The sequence below is a fragment of the Gossypium arboreum genome, chromosome 3 (genome assembly GCF_025698485.1).
Source record: "Gossypium arboreum isolate Shixiya-1 chromosome 3, ASM2569848v2, whole genome shotgun sequence".
NCBI lineage: Eukaryota > Viridiplantae > Streptophyta > Magnoliopsida > Malvales > Malvaceae > Gossypium > Gossypium arboreum.
Genome location: NC_069072.1, coordinates 44,943,541 through 44,966,282, shown reverse-complemented (window position 1 = coordinate 44,966,282; position 22,742 = coordinate 44,943,541).

The window sequence follows — 22,742 nt, the reverse complement described above, 5'->3', positions numbered from 1 at the left end:
TTCATATGATATTTCAATCATAATATAGACTATGAAATAATATTAAAATAATTTTCCTTCTGGATTCGGATTTGTGGTCTCGAAACCACTGTTCTGATTTCACTGAAAATGGGTTGTTGCATAAATTGAATTAAATAAATGTATAGTTAAGGAATTGAATCAAACAGAAGGTAATTGGAAAAAAGCAAAAATTGTCGATTAGTCCTTAAAGACTAGGTTGTTTTTTTTTCCAGGTAAGTTCATATGGAACTTACTATTTTATGTTATGTTATGTTAATTTGTGCTTTAATTTATTTATATATTCGAATTGGGTAGAGTTAGTAAATTCATCACTTAGGTTTTAAAAAGGGATAAATTGTAAATTGTGTAAATTTTGACTATATTAAAATGGTTCGGTGCAAACACGAATATTGATTGATTATATAACTCATAAATAAAAATTATGATATTTTATAATATATGATTGAATTGTGAATAATTACTGAAATTGGTAATGATATATATACGGAAATGATACTCTTGTAAACATAGTAAAAGGATATGATATGCATAACATGCCATTAGGGTTATATGCATAGTAGATAAAAAATTTTACATGTTATTGTGAGAACTAGCTTTTGTTGCAGATTCTTGAGTTATACATATCACAGGCTTAGCCCGAACAGGTAATCTCGATATAATGCCAACTTGTGTGAGCAAATCTATTATAATGTCAACTTTTGTGAACAATTTTATTATAATGTCAGCATTCTATTATAATGTCAGCTTGTGTAAGCAAATCAATTATAATGTTAACTTGTGTGAGCAATTCTATTATAATGTCAGCTTGTGTGAGAACCTTATCATAAAGTTAGCTTGTGTGAGCAATATAATCACACGTGCATCCGAGTCCATTTTACTGTAGTTTTATTGAGTAATGTTCAATTGATTGAAAATGGATTTTAAATCATGAATTGAAATGAAATGGTATTGATGATAGTTGACATAAAGATTATCATAAAATTATGTTTTAAATGTTGATAGTATTACAATTCGAGAACATAACTAACGTATTCGATCTGTGGTGATGTTACATGTATAGATATGTATTCAAGTGCCAAGGAAAGTTAATTTGGTATTTAATAGAATAATTTCTTTATGCTTAAATTATCAAGGTAAACTTTAGTTTCCATATGAGTTTACTAATTATTCAATATGCTTACCCTGTTGTTTTCCCTTTCCTTGTAGATCATTACCCTGTGGAACACGTCGAGCCAAATCGATCGAAGCTCACACTATCTTATCTTCATTTCGGTAGTTATTTGGTCATTTTGATTCTAAGATTGTGGTATACATATCTATGCCATAGAATGTATAGTTTGATATGTGAATATGTATACTTGTGGCAAGTTTGTCCTAATCATTGTGTGAAATTCGAATGTTGATAATGACAATAAATCGTAAAGAAAGAAAAATAGAACAAACAAATTTTACGTGGAAACCCTTTCAGGAAAAACCACAAGCAGAGGAAAAGAAAAATTCACTAATTGTTGAATTCGAATAATACAAGAGGGGAGACAGCGACATCTATTTATAGGTTTAAAAACCTTATTCTAATCAAATTCTAATAGAAACAATACAGTAAGGCTAAAACACATTATTCAAACCAATATCAAATAGAAGAAGTGTACTTCGCCCCCACAAATCCCCTTATCTTGCCTCTTTTTTTCTTTTAACAGGAATTTGGGTCACACAACTCTAACACATTGCCTAATATGTTTGAAATGGTATTTGGTTTACATATGGTAATCAACTTTCATGTGCTTTATGCTAAAGATATATTGTTGCAATAAGTATATGAAATGACATGTTTGTACATGAAACAAACAAATATTTTGAAATTATTAACAAACGCAAACTGAATATGGATAAGCTTAAAAATAAAAAAACAAACATGAACAGAGGTTCGTTTGTTCAAGGTCAGTTCATTTACAGCCCTAAGTATACAAAATATCTAGCATATTTTATTTGAAATTGTAAAAATAGAATGTCGATAATGGCAAGAAAAGAGAGAAAAATAGAACACACAGATTTTAACTGGAAACCCCTTCAGGAATAAAAACCACGGGTAGAGGAGAAGAAAATTCACTATGTCAAATTCAAATAAATACAATAAGTATAGATTGTGTCTATTTATAGGTTTAGACAACCTTATTCTAATCAACACCTAATAGAAGTAATACAGTAAGGTTGAAAACAAAGGAAGTAAACTTCTATATGGATTCTTCTTATGCACCCTCGGTTGTAAACTCAATCCAATATCTTGCTTATTGGGGATCCAAGATGGGCTGTAGCCTTCATCCTCGTGGATCCCCCTATCTTGCCACTTGCATTTTATTTTAATAAGAATTTGGATTGCAACTCTATCAGAAATTTTATTATTCGGTTAGAAAATTGGTATCTGTGTAACGCCCCGAATTTGGGCCTAGAAGTACTGGGCCTTGAACAAGGGAACGGTTAGGTAATTGTGTATAAAATTCCTAGGAGATGGCATAAAATAATTGTCTGCTCTGATGGTTATGGGATTTGGGAGTGTCTGAGAGTATTGGAGAAGTCCTGGGTGCAAACCTAGACTTTAGTAGAATTTTAATTTTAAGTGGATAAAACCCTGGATAATTGGAAGTAGGCCTTTTAAATTATTGTGTTAAATAAATGACATAAGGAAGCATGTGGTCTAGTGGTTATGGTGTCATTAAGGTTGCAAGGGAGCCTGGGTTCAAGTCTTAGCTCTTGCAATTTATTTTAATTTTTTCTCTCAAGTGAATCTAGACGTTGGTATGTAGGGCTTATATTTTATTACGACTAATTGATGACACAAATGAGCTTGTGGCCTAGTGGTGGCGACATGGCAGGATTAGTGTGAGAGCAAGGGTTCGAATCCCATGGCAAGCAAGGAGTAATTATTTTGCTATTAGGGGACGACAAGAGTTAGTGTTGGATTTGACCTCTGGTGATAGAGAGTTTGAATTGGCCTTGGGGTTGGTTGTGGAGGATGTCAAGGAGGGATAAGGGGAGAAAATCATGGAGATTTTCAAGGGGTTTGAGATTGGGAAGAGTTGTGGCCGAATTGGGTAGCTTGTGGGTGCAAATTCGGCCAATGGGGTTTGGGTTGTGCATTTCGGCAATTGGTATAATAGTAGGTGCCGAATTCTCCCTATTTTGTTCAGGGTTTTTTTATTTTGGCATTTTTGGCTCCTTTTCTCTCTAGTGCCGAAATTGGAAAGTAACCATTCATGTAACACCCCTAACTCGTGACCGACGCCGGTGTCGGACACGAGGGGTTAACGAGACAAATCCTCTTAAAGTACCGACCAATTTGGCATTTCTGGACAGGCTGGAAAACTGCGTCACCGTCGCCTTAAAAATCATATCTCGAGTTCCAAAACTCGGAAACTGGTTTCGTAAATTTTCCCTGAATTTAGACTCATATACCCATCCATGGATTTATTTTTAGAATTTTTGGTTGGTCCAATTGGTACAGTTTATTAGTTAAAGTCACCCATGTTACAGGGATCGACTGCTCTGACCTCCGCGCGTTACAACTTGAATATCTTTCTGTACAGGGCTTTAATACTGGTGACGTTTGTTTCTGATGAAACTAGACTCAAAATGGAATCTGTAAATATAAGGTATGACTCCTAATTCTTTCTGGATAATTTATGGTAAATTTTCAAAGTCGCGACAGGGGACCCAGAAATCGTTCTGGCCCTGTCTCACGAGAACTTTAATATCTCCCAGTATAATGCTCATATGGTCATTTCGTTTCGTCCATATAAAAATAGATTCATCAAGGATCAGTTCCATAATTTACTCACTATTTAATTCTACTTCTACTATTTTTAGTGATTTTTCAATCTCATCTCACTGCTACTGTCCGCAACAGTTACTGCAGTAGACTATGCCAATTTCATGAATTTTTCCTTGGCCTTAATCATCCATCATACATGACACAAATTATGGCCACCTTAACAAAATTTGAGTTTCTAAGACTCGTGGCTATAGGTTCTAGCATCCCACTCGACGACCACATAGGCCATTTTCACATGGCTTAAAGTTTACAACCCACAATTCGACAAAATATAATAGCCTATACATGCCAAATGTTCTTCAACAACAAAAACAATACCACAAGATTTCAGCGGTGTGATGACTTCAACGACGGTTCCAAGCACGCAACAATACGAGTCCAAGAGACCTAAAATGGGTGACAAGAAAACACCGAGTGAGTTTACAACTCAGTAAGTCATAAGCATTCGTCAATCCACTGATAAAGTTACTACTACATGTACAACAAATGAGGCTAGGTACTCGTCCATATCGAATCTATACCATAATACCTCGGACCTTTCGGTCCAATCTCGTACCAATTCATACATCCACATTTCATATTCTACACAACAAGATAATCGAAGCATTTTTACACATTAACTCATTTTCCAGCACAACCATACAATTTCAATCATCACATAGATTTAAGGCTTACCAAATTCAACCCCAAGCATGAACGTATTACCTATTCGTCATGAGCTCAAGGTACTTACCCGATCCGCTGTCCATACTCACTCGATGGAGACACACCCTCCATATAATTGTTCGATTGGAGATATTTATATATATATATAGAGTACGCACACACAGTGCTTAATACTCGATTTCGCACACTTAGTGCCATGCGATTTAAGCCCGCACACATAGTGCCATGCCCTTCGAGCTCGCACACTTAGTGCCATATATTTCCAGCATGCACACTTAGTGCCATATATTTCCAGCACGCACACTTAGTGCCAATCTCGTCACCGTACACACGTATTGCCCGACACTTAGTGCCGAAAGCAAACTTTCTACACATTTCACTATTTCTTTTACATTCAACAATTGTCATCACTCCATACACATACATTTTCATTTATATATATATATCATCCCATTAAACACAATTGCATAAATTTTACAATCATTTAAGCAATATCAAATACGCTTAATGACTTACCTCGTGTTGGGTAAAATAGTTCCAAGTCGGCTACTCGATGACCTTCGTCTTTCCCTTGCTTGATTCTCCTTCTTTAACTCCTTGAGCTTAATCAATAAATCACTAGTTTAACCATCTTGCTAAACATTCATAATTCAACTACACATGCATATGTATGCTTGTATATTCGGCAACCATTCTTACTAATCGCCCATTTGGTCGATTATACACCTAACCGAATATGCACCAAAAACTTGATTCAACATTACCTACATACTCACTTTAATGGCGAATATATATATATGTACAATGTCAACTAACATCTTTTAATCACCTAATTTCATCTCATGAACATTTAATCAAATTTTCCCAATCTAGCATATATTTTCACATCCATTTGTAACATCATGTACAAACACATATACACATATCAAAACACAAATTTTACCTATCATGCAACAAGCATAAATCGCACTTATGAGCATGCCATGGCGAATACATCCCACACCATCCCCTTTCAATTTTTGGTCATGGTTAAACAAAGAAAACTCCATGTCTTACTCAAGAATGCTAAAAGAAATTTCAAGAGTAGTCAATCCATCATTACATGTATCATCAACAAGCTTCACATTTAGCATGCAATGGCTTTAACACAATATCAACCTTGGCCAAATACCATTTCCATGGCATAACAAGGATTTGAACCATGGGCTAACATGAACATCAAGTTAGCAACTAAAACATGCATGAATCTCATGACACAACCTCAAACATACCTTAATCTTGACACAAGTATGACCAAATCTCCTTCTAGTTCTCTTCTAAACCAAGCATGAAGCAAAAATCCTTCCTTTTTCCCTTAGTATTTTCAGCCAAGATTTTGAGAATGGATGAACAATTTTTTTCCTTTCTTTTCCTCTACTCACGGCAACAAAGGGGGGCATCCATGCTCATTTTTTTCATTTCTTTATTTTTTCTACATAATCCACTAACTAAACATGTTGGAAACATGTTCCCTTGCCCATATTCTTGTCATGGCGGCCACTCACCTTAGGAAGTGGGTTATTTGACATGCAAGGACAACTATTTTCCCACATGTATTAATAGGCCACCTTACAATTGCCTAGCACATTTCTAAATTTTCTCACATAAGTCCTATTTGATAAAAATTCACTTACTATTAACAAAATCCAAACACGAAATTTTCACACATGCATATATACATATAATGAGCATCAATTATGATGGTTAATTATTATTATGACTCGGTTTGGTGGTCCCGAAACCACTTTCTGACTAGGGTCGATTTAGGGATGTCACAATTCGTGCCTTTTCCTTTGGGTTTCTCGTTTTGGTATTTCTTTCTTTGCTCTTCTCTTTGTTGACTACCCGATACTGTTTCTCTCTTAGTCTCTCTTCTCTCATAATCAATCTTCTTTGGCCGAATACCCTATTTTGGTGGGTGTGGTGATCAATTGGGACGAGCACGCAGTTCTCTCCTCTCACTCTAGCGCTTTGGTGTTGGTCGTGTATTGCTAGATTAACCCTTATTCCTTGTTCGACGTGCATCACATCTTTGGTCTGTAATCTGTGTCGTCGTGTTGGCGGTGATCAAGTTGACTGACATATCCCCTAGTAATCAAGGGTGTGATTGTGGGGGAAGACTTTTGGGATAGGAGTGGTCGGAGCAGATTTACTCCAAACCGCAACAGGTGTGTATTCACACCTCTCTTTGCTGTGAATACGCAAAAGCCGAAAAGTCGAAAAGCTGAAACGTCGACATTTAAGGCCTTGCGAGCGTGCAGCCGCTTGTGGGGTAAACCGACCCCACAAATCATAGGCGATAGACTGCAAAGGCCACCACGTACGTTTTCGTCGACTAGGGCTGTTATGGGCCGAAATAGGCCACGTGGGCCCAATGGGCTCGTGGGCTTCACACGGGAAAAATCCACTATAAGTGAATTTTACTGAATCGGGCTATGATGTACACATAATCGTATCTAAATTTGGGCTATATGGGCCATACGAGTGTGTGGGCCCACTTGGGCCGACTAATGGGTCTCAGGCCCATTTGCATCGTTATGTCTGTTTAGGTTACTTAAGTCGCTCGAGGCAATGGTGGACCTTCTGTTGGGTCATTAAGACCGCTGTTTGTAAAATTACGTAATGCCCTGAAGGGTAAAATTACCGTAATACCCCTGTATGCTAGAATGACGATTATGCCCTTATGTTCCGTATGACTGGTGTGTTTATGATTTACATATATGATTATACTAAGTATGAATTTACATACACGTAAAATTTACGACATGACATACTGCATGGGGTTGGGTTATTATTGACGGAGGAAATGTATGACCTGTAGTCGTTCTGTACAAAGCTTTCAGCCTTTCTATGATACTTATGGCTTATAAGCGTTCTGTTAACTGGCAGCGTTGCTGTGATATTTACGACCTTTAGCCGTTCTGTCTTCGGCATTGAGCCGTTCTATTGACTTAGTACCGCAACCGGTGCTAAGCTTGGTGTGTTGGCTGGGTGGGTCGATTTTATCCTCACATGGTGTGTTGGTTGGTACGGGTGGCGTGTTGGTTGGACTGGGCTGGGAATTTGTCTGCATATCTTCATCCGATACTGATTCTGTATTGGGTTTAGGCCCATCTGATTCTATTAATAGACTAAGGCCCACCTGATACTGTTTCTGTAATGGGCTCAAGCCCAGTCTGTTTCTGCATACCGTATATCTGACTGTTTGTATTTTTAAGGGATTACACACTGAGTTTTCGCAAACTCACCCTTTCTGTCTAACTGTGCAGATAATACCCAGCCTTAGACGATTTGGAGCTGCGAGGGACTCGGAGGTGGCCACACGATTGCAGTGGATCTGCAACTTGAGTTTATTTATTTTAATTTTCATATTGGGTTTTTGATTATGTAATAAGGCCATTGTGGGTTTAAGTTTTAATTGGGCTTTTGATTTCTTATATTAAACTGCTAGTCTAGGAAAACTCGAATTTTCAAATTATTCACGGTTTTCTAAAGAACACGAGCTTTAAACAACAAAGTTTTCAAAAGAGCTTCTGCGATTTAAGTTGAATTAATATTCCAAAGGCAAATATTTTGGCAAACGTTTGTGACGAGATGATTTGCTAACCCCGTACAAAGGTTTTAATTTTAGAAATAAACTTTTAGCAACAACTCGATTTTTGAACGACGCTTTGATGCAACACGCCAGATTCGGCCATAACGTCTAGGCTGGGTTTGGGGTGTTACAATCTGTTAGAGATTTTGGTATTTGGTTAAAGATTTTGTTGTAACTTTAGAAATTTTGGTACGATCTATTGATCCTCACACATGAGCAGGAAAAGAAAAATTTTGGTATACCAAAACATCTAACATATTCCATTAGAAATTTAGGTATTCGTTAGAGATTTTGGTATTCATTAAGAAATTTCAGTATTCGTTAGGAAATTAAAAAATATACTTGTAGAATAAAGATTTTTTTTTTGTCATTTCCAACTGAGTTTGTGTCTAGTTATCTCAATTATAGGTTTTTATACAAGTATAAAGCTTATATTATTTTTCAATCTTAATTTCCTTTTACCTTAATTTTAACAAGTTCTTTTAAATTTTATTTGAATATATTGAATTTAGTTTTTCAAATAAGCTAGCATATATGTATGCATATGACTGCTATTTTATAGTTGTTAGAATCAAACTAGACTGTCAATTGAATAGAAACCAGTGGTCTAATCGATTCATCAAATACCATAAAATTAGTAAAAATTGGTTGAACAACTAAAATCGATCTAACCAAATAAAACCCAGTTGAATTGGGTTAAAGCTAGTTCAAATATTTAATTTTGTTGTTATAATTTATAAAATGAATGTTTATATCTCTATTATTATTTATTTGTGATTGTTATTTTTCCCCTATTTTTTTATTTTTTTAATTGTCTTTGTGAATTTTTTCATTTTTATTATTTTTATGATTGAACTTGATAAGTAGGTCTATTTTGATCCTTGAACTTGAAAATCATAAAAGTTTGATGATGTGGCACAAAATCAAAGTTCCACATTCAATGTTTTAATAATCGAATCGGTGGTTGAATAGGTCAAACCACTAGTTCTCGATTCAACCAGTTCGATCAGTTCTACCGCTAGATCAACAATAATGAAATCAGTAAAAAAATTTAAAAAATGTAAAAAATTTATTAAACCGGTTTAATTGTTGATTTTTTACTCCATTTTCAATTTTTACTAATTTCAAGCAGTTTCCAAGTCAATCACTTGAAACCTTTTGTTCAGATCGTTATATTGATCAATTCTTGACCCGCTCAATCCGATCTCATTTCAATAACATTGGTCACATCATAAATCTTGTTAGAATCCAAGCTCAAGGTCCAAAATGAATCTAGTTATCTAGTTTAAGACTAAAGTGGACTAAAACAATACAGGTACCTGAGTGAATCTAGTTGTCAAGTTTAAGAGCCAAAAATTTTATTATCCCTTTAATTGAAATTTTGTCACGAGACATTTCTTTTTAATATTGATAAAATATTTTTTATAAAAATAACTTAATATTAAAATTAAAATTTAGAAAATACTAAAATATATAAAACTATATATACCAATTTAATATATATATGAATACATAAAAAAAAAAAGATAATAAAAAATTCAAGAACACCAAGAGCCCTTGCTCTGTGCCTCAACGCTTCGGTTGCAATTCCATTTCTTCATCCTTGTCTCATATCCCTGCCCTGGACACTTATTCATCTATTTAAATACTTTCCACGGCTTTCATGGCTTTCTTCGGTTACTTCCATCTTATTTTATTAACATCATCACCCGCATTGAAGAAGAAAGTCCAAGCTCAGTGTCTTCTCTAAAACTACAAGGCGACGTTGAACTCGGACTAGTAGAAAACCAGGCACCAGAAGAACATGGCCACAGCGGCATATACTAGTTACTACTTTAAATGCTTGGTTTTAGGGTTCATATTGATGGTTTCAGAAATTTGTATCTGTTTTATGAATTTACGTGTATATATATATATCAATTTGTATGTATTTATGTATATATATATATATATATATATATATATATATATATATATATTTTAAATTGTATAGATTTTTAAAATTTTCTAATTTTTCTAATTTTTATCTTATTTTAGAAATTTTTATATATTTTTTTTATTTTTATATTTAAAAATAAGATTTTTATTTTCCAAATTATTGAATTTTGATATTGTAATTTAGTATTGTCATGTATCGATGTTTAAAAGTGACACATGTACGGACTTAACACTATCATAGAAAAGTACATAAACTCTTGATGGAATAAAAATTGAATATCAGCTTGAAAAGAAAATTTTAAGTACCAACTTGAGAAAAGTTAAAGTGATAAATTTAAAGATTAAATAAATATTAAAGCCTAATAATTAATAATAATAATAAAAGAGTTTGTTGACGGGCAATCTCAACTTCTACAACTTTTTTCTTTTAATGTAGCTAGTCAGTTTTCTCTGCATTCACTTTTATGAGAAAAGGAATATGATAATAATATCGATTCAAATATTAAAAGATTATTTAAAGATAGAATAATCTATAAAAGTAGTCAATTTTGTTTGTCTAAGATTAAATTTTAGTCACTTATGTTTGAAATGTTACGTTTTAGTCACTTATGTTATTATTTTGCTATGAAGTGACCACTATACCGTTAAGTTCTGTTATCTCTCTAACGGTGATCCTACATGGCAATTCAACTAGATTTTAGACGCCAACTTGCATTTCTAAATGGGATGAAAATAGATTTTTAATTAAATAAATTTAATTAATTAAAATTTTTAAACCTAAACCTTAACTGAAAAAATTGTTCATCTCCTCATTTTAATTTGTCTTCTATCTCTTCTTTTTTTGAGTTTTTTCTTTTATTTGACTGGAAAAACTATTAACAATATCAAAGTAGTTGAAATTAAATTGACTGCTCTATAAATATGGATTTAATGGAGGGTCCAGGTATGTATTCTTTGCATTCCTCTATCTATTTTATTCAATACTGAAAAACAAAAGATTAAATTTTTTCTTGTTTAATGAAAAAATCCTAAATTAAAATTCTTAATATTTTCTTCGACTTTATGAAATTTTTTGTGAACATGTATTTTATTTTGCGTCGGTAGACATCCCATAAAATGCAACCAAAAACATGTTTTCATGAACCTGTTTCATTCAAGCTAATTGTAATTTTTTTAGAAAAGGGTTGTTACTTTCACTGTTCTTGTTCCTAATCATTATATTTTCTAGTTCTTTCACAGTTTTTGAATAATTGGTTTCGCAATCAATTTTTTTCTGATCTGAATCAACTTGTATATTCACAATCTCTTTGTGGGTATTCTAGATTATTCTTTCTTTCTACTGATTTCGTGCTGAATTACCTTGCAATCTTCTTTTTTTTTTTTGCTGGTCTTGGGTAAGTTTTGGTTCAAAGCTAATTGGTTAGTAGCTTTTGTTTTCTTTAAATTATATTTCTATGTTATTAGTTTTATCTGCTTGGTACTTTGAGACTCTACAGTATAAATTGTATATCTGATGTGAGTTTTACATAATTTCTGCTAACAACTTGGTTTTACTCAAATTTGGATCTAAAATCGTTTTATTTTTCGCTCTGCATGTTATTGCTGGTGAAAAGGGCCTTCCTTTTTATTCCACATTATTCTTTCTTATTGCTGATTTTGTGTTGAACTACCTTGCAATTTTCTTTTTGTTGGTTTTGGGTAAATTTTGGTTCAAAACTAATTGGTTAGTAGCTTTTGTTTTCTTTAAATTATATTTCTATGTTATTAGTTTTATCTGCTTGGTACTTTGAGACTCTACAGTATTAATTGTATATCTGATGTGGGTTTTACATAATTTCTGCTAACAACTTGGTTTTACTCAAATTTGGATCTAAAATTATTTTATTTTTCGCTCTGCATGTTATTGCTGGTGAAAAGGGCCTTCCTTTTTATTCCACATTATTCTTTCTTACTGCTGATTTTGTGTTGAACTACCTTGCAATTTTCTTTTTGTTGGTTTTGGGTAAATTTTGGTTCAAAACTAATTGGTTTGTAACTTTTGTTTTCTTTAAACTATATCTCTATCTTATTAGCTTATCTGCTTGGTACTTGGAGACTCTACATGATTAATTGTATTTCAGATGTGGGTTTTGCATAATTTCTGCTAAGAACTTGGTTTTACTCAAATTTGGTTCTAAAATCATTTTATTTCATTCTAAAATCATTTTATTTCTTCGCTCTGCATGTTACTACTAGTGAAAAGGGCTTTCCTTTTTTATTCTTTTGTAATTATCATCTTATTTTTAATGCAATTTGTATAGCTTGAGCTTAATCATTTGTATATATTGTCGCAGCTTGATTCCTTCAATAAATTATAAATGCAGGTTTCATTACTTAATTACATGTTATAACCAACTCATCATTTGACTTTAGACATTTAAGTTGACAGTTAGGTTTTTGAAATCTGCAATCTTCTCAAACTTGCAAATTGATATTATGAATTGTGATTGCTCAATTTTTGTCGTCGTCCTAGCAAAACAAACATTATTCTTTATCAATCCTTTATGCTTATGTCTATGTTCAGCTTTTTATTTTAACTTGGGTGTATTTTGATGCAAATGTATAACAAATAATTGATTTAAAGATGTATATAATGTTAACTTCACTCTAATTGTCTAAGTAAGGATTGAAGTTCCCCAATTTTGCCACAATATGTTAAAAATTTGCACTTGTAATTTACATTTGTTCCCAAAATATCTTTTAATGTGTATATTTATGCTGTCCAAATGTAATTTACAACTGCTGTCATAGTGTCTCTTAATGCACAGATTTATGTTGTCAAAATGTGAATAATGGCTACTGTTTTATGTTCTATATTATGTATTTTAATGTTCTCCAAATATGAATATCGACTATTGATCGAATATCCTAAAATATTCATGAATTCATTAGTTATGTTGTTTGAAATTGAACTGGAGTTGATATAATGTTGTTTTCAGGTTTGAATTTTTGTGCAATTTGTTGGTACTAATATATTTTTTATTTTCCTTTTTTGGTTTAGGGTTTGATCTTTAAAAAATACTTTAGGGGGAGATTTTGGAGGAGAAGTGTCTCACTCAAATGATAGTTCATATAAAGTTTATGAGTCAGATACTTCTTGTTCTGATTCTTTTGAGTCTAATGGTGATAGGGTAGATGAACCAGAGTTGAGCTGATAGGTGAAATGATACAGAAGGAGTTAGACCACTTATCGGGCTTAGATTTTTAGGGTTTAAGATATGATTTTGATAGTAATAGTGATGAGGATTTGAATAATAACGTGGGTTATGATGAAGATGAGAACAAAAAGTACCCTATGTTCAATCCTCAAACTGATATGAGGAACTCTATATTGATAAAGGGTTTGGTTTTCCCTAGTAGAGATATTTTAAAAGATGCAGTTAAACAGTATGGGAGGATAAATAGGGTAGTAACCAAACTAACTAGGAATGACAAGCTTAGGGTGAAAGCAGTCTGTGTACCTAGTTGTCCATGGACATTGTGGACATCTAAATTAAATCCCAAAGATCCAATGGATGGGAATTAGCAGATTAAGACCTTAGTCAACCACTATAAGTGTGGCAAGGTAATGAAAAATAAGAATATTACTTCAAAGTGGATGGCTAGGCATTATTTACACAAATTTCAAGTTTAATCCAATTATTCCTTAACATCTTTACAAAATGATATTAGGGTAGATTTTGGAACAATTGTGTCTCAGACTAAATGTATGAGGGCTAAGATTAGGGCTCTAAAACTAGTTCAAGGGAATCACAAAGCCCAATATGCCAATATATACGATTATTTACTTAAGTTAAAGAGAACCTACCCTGGTACAACAACCATATGTAAATTATACTGTAGGTTATTTCAGAGGCTTTATATATGTCTTGAAGCATGCAAATCAGGTTTGTTAACTGGTTGTATGGGAATTATAGGGTTAGATAGGTGTTGGCTAAAAGGATATTATGGTGGACATTTGCTTACTGTTGTTGGGGTTGATGCCGATGATTGTATATATCCAGTGGCCTTTGCTGTAGTTGAGAGTGAAAACAAACATTCATGGTTTTGATTCCTTGAGCTACTACAGAGGGATTTGGAGATCGACAACTCCTATAATATATGCTTCATGTCTGACAAACAAAAGGTACTATAAAGTCATACTATACCCTAAATTGTTTATATAAATATGTTTTATAACGCCCCAATTTTCGAGAATCCTGTGAATGTTGGCATAGGTTTAATTATGTTAGTGGGCCTCTAGAAAGCCCAAACTTAAGATAGAACCCGACAATTTTAGTTAATTTTTGTTCCATAAGAAAAAGGGGGTGAAATTATGAAATAGAACCTATGTGAAAATGTTTGAAAATGCTATAGGCTAAATTGAAGTGGCCAAATAAATAGGAGTGCAAAATAGGAGGATTTGCATGACAAACCTCCCATTTTACATGAAGTGGCCAGCCATCATGTTGTTGTAGACAAAATGTACACTTGATATCCATAATTTATGGTACAAATTGATACAAATTGATAATAGGTTAGGTAAATGTTCCATGATAATGGGTTAGGTAAATGTTTCATGATAATGGGTTAGGTAAATGTTTCATGATAATGGGTTAGGTAAATGTTTCATGATAAGAATTTCATGTCTTTTGTATTAAAGAATTAAATGGATGAAATATGAAGTTTTATTAAAAGAAAAAGGGGTGAAAAGAACAAAGTTTTGTCCATCTTTGTTCATCATAGCTGAAAGTTAGAGAAGAGAAAGGAGAGGAGAAAGCTCTTGAGTATTCGGTCATTAGGAGGAAGAAAATTGAAGGTAAGTTCATGGTAGTTTGCTTCTATCTTGATGTTCATGAGTTCTTCTTGATTCTACCTTAACTCTTGAAGTATATTTTGATTTTTAGTTGTGTTGTGAGCATTTAGTCATGAATTAAAATGAAGGAAATGGTTGTTGTTTCATGTTCTTTTGATGAAAAATGGAAGATAGGTGAAGTTGAGCCTAACAAATGAGCATGCATGTGCCTTAGATGTTAAAGGGAAAAATCAGCTAACATGTTGTGCTTTAAAATGATGAAATGGAGATTATACTTAAGTAAAATCATAGATATGTGATGATTGATTGGTGATATACATGTTTAAATAACATGCATGCAAGGTATGTGTGAAAGAGTGATTTGGTAATAAATCTGCTTGGGACAACAGCAGTAACGTGACTTTGGAAAATCACCATAAATTGTGGGAGAAGAATTAGAAGCTGAATAAATTATGGAATTAAAGCTTATTGAGTCTAGTTTCAAATTAAATAAACAAGAACATATTTTGAATTATGTACACTGAGAAATTTGATTCGTAATGAAGGGTGGTTAGATTAGTCAAACAGTGAAACATGGGAAACTTTGAGAAAAATCTGGTATTGATTGGCTAAACCAAAAATTCTGAAACTTTTATGGATAGAAGATATATGAGTCTATTTTCAGGGAAAATTAACGGCACTTGATTTGGAGTTTCATAGCTCTAGTTATAAATAATTTAGTGACTGTTGCTCAGGAAGAGAGCTTGCAGTGAAATTATGATTATGTGGTAAACATTGACAAAAATTTGTTAATGAGTTGCTTATTGTTTTCTTATAAGCTTACTATGATCTGTAGGTGTGGTTGGCCGAATATTGTAAGGGGTTAATACGTAGTTCGTATTTGAATAGTTAGATTAACGTGTTAGTAATCCAATTGTAGGCGGTTCGTGTGTGGATCTCGTCAGCATATCGTCGCAAATAGGTGTGTAACTAACACCCTCTTTCTTAGTCTAGATCAGCAAAAACCGAAAAGCCGAAATGCCGAAAACTGGTATTTTGTAGATTTACGAGTGTGCGAATGCTCGTGAGGTAAATCGATTAATGTTTTTGGTAAGCTGCAATGTTTATTTGCAAAGTGCATGATTTACGTGCCCTCGATATTTTTGGGCTTAATGGGCCAAAATTGGAATGATGGGCCAACGGCCCAATTCGGTAAGAACCCTCGATGCGTGATTCATTAGTACGTGAAAAGTAGGAATATGCATGAAAAACCCTAAAATAGATAAATTACTGAAATACCTTTAAAAGAGGAAAATTTACAGTTTTACCCTTAGTAGATAAATTACCGAAATACCCCTAGGGTTAAATTGACCTAAATGCATGTTTGATGTTGTTATTTTGCATGCCATGTTGTTATTATCGATGCATGGGATTGGGATATTGACGGAGGAATCTGAAAGTGGCTTGTCCACGTCTTGGAGGCTTTGCCTCAATTTATTGATAAGCGAGCACAAGGTCACGCAAGCTGTGGAGTGTTAAATTTGGGTGGGTTGAGCTATTCCCACATGGAGTGTATGGTGGTACGGGTGGAGTGTAGTGGTTGGTGGGTTGAGTAGTCTCCTCAAATGGGCTTGCATATGTTTCTTGATGTTGCATGTATTTTGAAATGGGCCTATGGGCCATCTCATTATCTGAATAAGGGCTAAGGCCCGGTTTATTATGTCTGAAAAGGGCTCGCCCAGTACCACTATTACCGAATGGGCTTAGGCCCAATGGGCTTGAGCTGACTTGGGCTTTGAATGGGTTTTCCTTACACACCGAGTTTCCCCAAACTCACCCTTTTATTTTCATCCACGCAGAAATCCCCAACCATAGTGGGCTTGGAGTCGTGAGGGAATTCGGAGTGGCCATTGCTCGAAAGTTTGATTTTCTTCTGGTGAACTGGACATCCTTTTATTTACGTTTGAAGTTTTGGGTTTTTAAATGTAATAAGGCCGCTTAATTATTTTTGATGGTTTTAATATGTATTACTAAGATAGGTATTACTTATTTTAACTGTTGAAATTGGATAGCTTTAGGCACGTTTTCAAAAACAACAATTGATTTCAAAATAACACGACAACAAGCAAAGCTTCCGCAATGAAAGTATTTTCCAAAATTAATCACTTTTCCTAAAAATGACTTAATCAGATCGGTTTCTAGAAATATCAATGACGTTAAGGTGTGGCAATGGCGGTATGCATGTCTAGGATTGGATCCGAAGGAGCTTCAGATATAGCGATCCGATGGACTCACCACCTCTTTCCGGTTTACACGGTGCACAACTTCCATTCACCTTAACCCTTAATGAATTAATCTTTTGAACATCAAGTACGATTTTCTGGACTTAGAATGGAAATTTTTTTTTAACGTTTTTGATGTAGCATGCCGGATCCGGCCATAACTTCTGGGCTGGGTTTTGGGTGCTACATTTAGTGGTATCAGAGCCTAGGTTGCAACAACTCGGCTGTGGAATGGGTTTACAAAAACAAAGATTTTTGAAAGCGAAAATTTTATAAAGAATGCGAAAAACTTGATTTTCAAAATTTAGATCTTTAGAAGGTGGCATTCCGAATCTCCGGCTCAAGTCTGTAAGTATTATTCTAAATTTTTCTGAATATTTTCCTGAATTATCTGTCTGTACTGAAACCCTACTAGGACACTCTAGATAGGATGATACTAAAACCATAGGAAAATCTGATAAGAGATTGAAACTGTAGCTAGACTTCGATTCTGCGAAAACAAACTCTGAACTACTATCTGATTCATAAAACATCTGTAATAAACACTGGAATATTAATTGATGCAAAAAAATTCGTAATCAAGATAAATCGATATGAGTACGAGAGCTACTCAGGGAAGAGGCCGTGGTCGAGGCCGAGGTAGTACTCAAGCTGGATCTTCGTCTTCTGAATACATACCCACTGGAGTAGCATGACCACCACTGACGGATGAGAATGGGCCGTATGATAGAGCCGCCGAGGATGATGCCCTGTCACAGGCAATGCTTCGTGTTCTGGAAAGGGTTGCCGGAGCAAGTTCGGGCAACGAAATTCAGGGATCTATTTCTAAACGACTTCGGGCCAAAGGAGCGGAGATCTTTAGGGGTGTGTCTGGTATCGCCTCAAATGTAGCAGAATATTGGTTGGAGGCCACAGAACAGATTATGGACAACTTGGACTGCTCTGAGGAGATTGTTAGTGGGGTATCTATACTAAGTCCTTTGGGTCACTCGGTTAGGGTAGACAAACTGTATAGGGATGTACCCTTAGAAACTCAAGGTAAGATTTTCCCTGGAGATCTGATGGAGTTACCGTTTGGAGAGTTTGATCTCATTTGGGGAATGGACTGGCTTGTTAAGCATAAAGCGACTCTGGATTGTGCTGCTAAACGAATGGTGTTAAAGACCATAAAGGATGAGGAGGTTATGGTGATAGGTGAGCGAAGGGATTATTTGTCCAATGTGGTGTCGGCATTAAGAGCCGAAAAGTGGATTCGGAAAGGTTGTGAGGCCTAATTGGTATTTGTAAGTCAGTCGGAAGAGGAGGGACTGACAGTGGATAAGGTTAGGACCGTAAAGGAGTTCCAAGATGTTTTTCCGGAGGAGCTTCCAAGATTGCCTCCGAATCGAGAAGTTGAGTTTGGAATAGACTTGTTGCCTGGAATGGCGCCTGTGTCTATCACACCGTATAGGATGGCACTCAAGGATTTAGTAGAGTTAAATGCTCAAATTCAAGAGTTGTTGGATAGGGGCTTTATTAGGCCAAGCGTGTCTTCATGGGGAGCACCAGTGCTATTCGTGAAAAAGAAGGATGGTACGATGTGGATATGCATTGATTATCGCCAGTTGAACAAACTGACAATTAAGAATAAGTATCCACTGCCAAGGATTGACGATCTGTTCGACCAGCTTAGAGGAGCTTCTGTATTTTCCAAGATCGACCTTCGATCTGGATATCATCAGTTAAGGGTCAATGAGGAAGATATCCATAAGACAGCATTCAGGACTCGGTATGGTCATTACGAGTTTCTGGTTATGCCATTTGGACTGACGAATGCTCCTGCAGCATTTATGGATCTGATGAATCGTGTGTTCCAACCAATTTTAGATCAGTTCATAGTCGTCTTTATTGATGATATCCTGGTATATTCTGAAACTGAAGCGAAACATGATGAGCATCTCCATATAGTGCTGCGAGTGTTAAGGGAGAAGGAACTCTTTGCAAAGTTCAGCAAGTGTGAATTTTGGTTGAGGGAGGTAACCTTCTTAGGACATGTGGTCTCTACTGAGGGGATTAAGGTGGACCCTCGGAAAATTGAAGCGATTTTAGAGTGGAAGCCGCCTAGGTCAGTGTCAGAAATACGGAGTTTTCTTGGACTGGCAGGATACTATAGAAGGTTTGTGGAAGGTTTTTCTATGATGGCAGCACCTCTGACAAAACACATAAGGAAAGGAGTACCGTTTGTATGGACTAAGAAACGACAGGAAGCTTTTGAGAAGTTGAAGAAAGTTCTGACTGAAGCACTTGTGTTAATTCAGTAGAGTGCTGGGAATGATTTTATTGTGTACGATGACGCATCACACGTGGGTTTGGGCTGCGTGTTAATGAAAGAGTGTAAGGTGGTTGCATATGCATCACGATAGCTTAAGCCTCATGAGGGAAACTATTTGGTGATGATTTAGAGTTGGCGCAGTGATATTTGCACTTAAGATTTGGAGACATTACTTATGCGGAGAAAGGTGTATTATATACGACCATAAGAGTCTTAAGTATTTGTTGACTCGAAGGAGCTGAACCTTAGGCAAAGGAGATGGATTGAGTTGCTTAAGGATTATGACTGCTCGATCGAGTATCACCCAAGCAAGGCTAATGTGGCACCGATGCTCTAAGTCGTAGAGTTGTATCGATCCGAGAGCAATGTTTGCTCGTCGAGTCATATGATGATGGAAGTCTGTTGGTGAGTTGCAAGTGAGGCCAACCTGGTGGATCGATTAAGGAAAAACAGTTGAATGATGAGTCTTTGGTCGCTTGTTTTCAACAAGTTAAGGAAGGGGAAACTTCTGAGTTCGGTTTAAATGGTGATGGAGTTCTGTGTTTCCGAGGAAGAATTTGTGTTCCGAAGGACTCTGATTTAAGGTAGACAATATTGAAGGAAGCTCATGGGGGACTATGTGCCATGCATCCTGGAGGGAACAAGTTGTATCACGACTTACGAGAATTGTACTGGTGGCCTAGACTTAAACGAGAAGTAACAAAGTTTGTAGAGAAATGTCTGACATGCCAGCAAGTGAAAGCTGAGCATCAATTACCTTCTGGACTGTTGCAGCCAGTGAAGATACCACTTTGGAAGTGGGAGAGGGTAACCATGGACTTTGTGAGTAGACTGCCTTTGACACCATCTAAGAAAGACTCGGTGTGGGTGATTGTGGATAGGTTGACCAAATCAGCCCATTTCATACCTGTACGTACTGACTTTTTGCTTCAAAAGTTAGCCAAGCTGTATGTGGCAGAGATTGTATGACTTCATGGAGTCTCAATTTCGATTGTCTCTGACTGGGATCCCAGATTCACATCTCGGTTTTGGCAAAAGTTTCATGAGGCATTGGGGATGCGATTGAACTTTAGTACGGCTTTCCATCCCTAAACTGATGGTCAGTCAGAGAGGGTTATTCAGATTCTAGAGGACATGTTGAGGGGATGCGTGATTGACTTTCGAGGTAGTTGGGAGGATTACTTGCCGTTGGCAAAATTTGTGTACAATAACAGTTACCAGGCGAGTATTCGAATGGCACCGTATGAAGCACTGTATGGACAAAGGTGTCGTACACCTAGTTGTTGGACTGAACTAGGAGAGCGACAAATTCTTGGACCAGAGTTGGTAGCTGATACTGAGGATAAGGTCAGAATAATTAGGGACCGGTTAAAAGAAGTATCTAATAGGCAAAAGTCGTATGCAGAATTGAAGTGTAAGGAGATTGAGTACTCAGTAGGTGATATGGTCTTCTTAAAGGTTTCTCCTTGGAAGAAGATATTAAGGTTCGGTAAGAAGGGCAAGTTGAGTCCGCAGTTTATTGGGCCTTATCGGGTTTTGAAGCAAGTAGGCCCAGTGGCTTATCAATTGGAATTGCCTCCAGAGTTAGACAGGATTCACGATGTTTTTCACGTCTCCATGTTAAGGCGTTATCGTTCTAAACCTGTTCATGTCATGCCAGTTGCATAAATTGAAGTTCAGACTGATTTGACCTTTGAGGAGGAGCCTGTGCAAATATTGGCTCGAGATGTTAAGGTTCTCATAAGGAAATCTGTCCCGTTAGTGAAAGTGCTTTGGCGTAATCATGGAAGGGAAGAAGCTACTTGGGAATCAGAAGAGACTATGCGTCAACAATACCCTCAACTAGTTGGATCAGGTAAATTTCGAGGACGAAATTTCTTTAAGGAGGGTAGAGTTGTAACGCCCCAATTTTCGGGAATCCTGTGAATGTTGGCATAGGTTTAATTATGCTAGTGGGCCTCTAGAAAGCCTAAACTTAAGATAGAACCCGACAATTTTAGTTAATTTTTGTTCCATAAGAAAAAGGGGGTGAAATTATGAAATAGAACCTATGTGAAAATGTTTGAAAATGCTATAGGCTAAATTGAAGTGGCCAAATAAATAGGAGTGCAAAATAGGAGGATTTGCATGACAAACCTCCCATTTTACATGAAGTGGCCAGCCATCATGTTGTTGTAGACAAAATGTACACTTGATATCCATAATTTATGGTACAAATTGATACAAATTGATAATAGGTTAGGTAAATGTTCCATGATAATGGGTTAGGTAAATGTTTCATGATAATGGGTTAGGTAAATGTTTCATGATAAGAATTTCATGTCTTTTGTATTAAAGAATTAAATGGATGAAATATGAAGTTTTATTAAAAGAAAAAGGGGTGAAAAGAACAAAGTTTTGTCCATCTTTGTTCATCATAGCTGAAAGTTAGAGAAGAGAAAGGAGAGGAGAAAGCTCTTGAGTATTCGGTCATTAGGAGGAAGAAAATTGAAGGTAAGTTCATGGTAGTTTGCTTCTATCTTGATGTTCATGAGTTCTTCTTGATTCTACCTTAACTCTTGAAGTATATTTTGATTTTTAGTTGTGTTGTGAGCATTTAGTCATGAATTAAAATGAAGGAAATGGTTGTTGTTTCATGTTCTTTTGATGAAAAATGGAAGATAGGTGAAGTTGAACCTAACAAATGAGCATGCATGTGCCTTAGATGTTAAAGGGAAAAATCAGCTAACATGTTGTGCTTTAAAATGATGAAATGGAGATTATACTTAAGTAGAATCATAGATATGTGATGATTGATTGGTGATATACATGTTTAAATAACATGCATCCAAGGTATGTGTGAAAGAGTGATTTGGTAATAAATCTGCTTGGGACAACAGCAGTAACGTGACTTTGGAAAATCACCATAAATTGTGGGAGAAGAATTAGAAGCTGAATAAATTATGTAATTAAAGCTTATTGAGTCTAGTTTCTAATGAAATAAACAAGAACATATTTTGAATTCTGTACAATGAGAAATTTGATTCGTAATGAAGGGTGGTCAGATTAGTCAAACAGTGAAACATGGGAAACTTTGAGAAAAATCTGGTATTGATTAGCTAAACTAAAAATTCTGAAACTTTTATGGATAGAAGATATATGAGTCTATTTTCAGGGAAAATTAACGGCACTTGATTTGGAGTTTCGTAGCTCTACTTATAAATAATTTAGTGACTGTTGCTCAGGAAGACAGCTTGCAGTGAAATTATGAT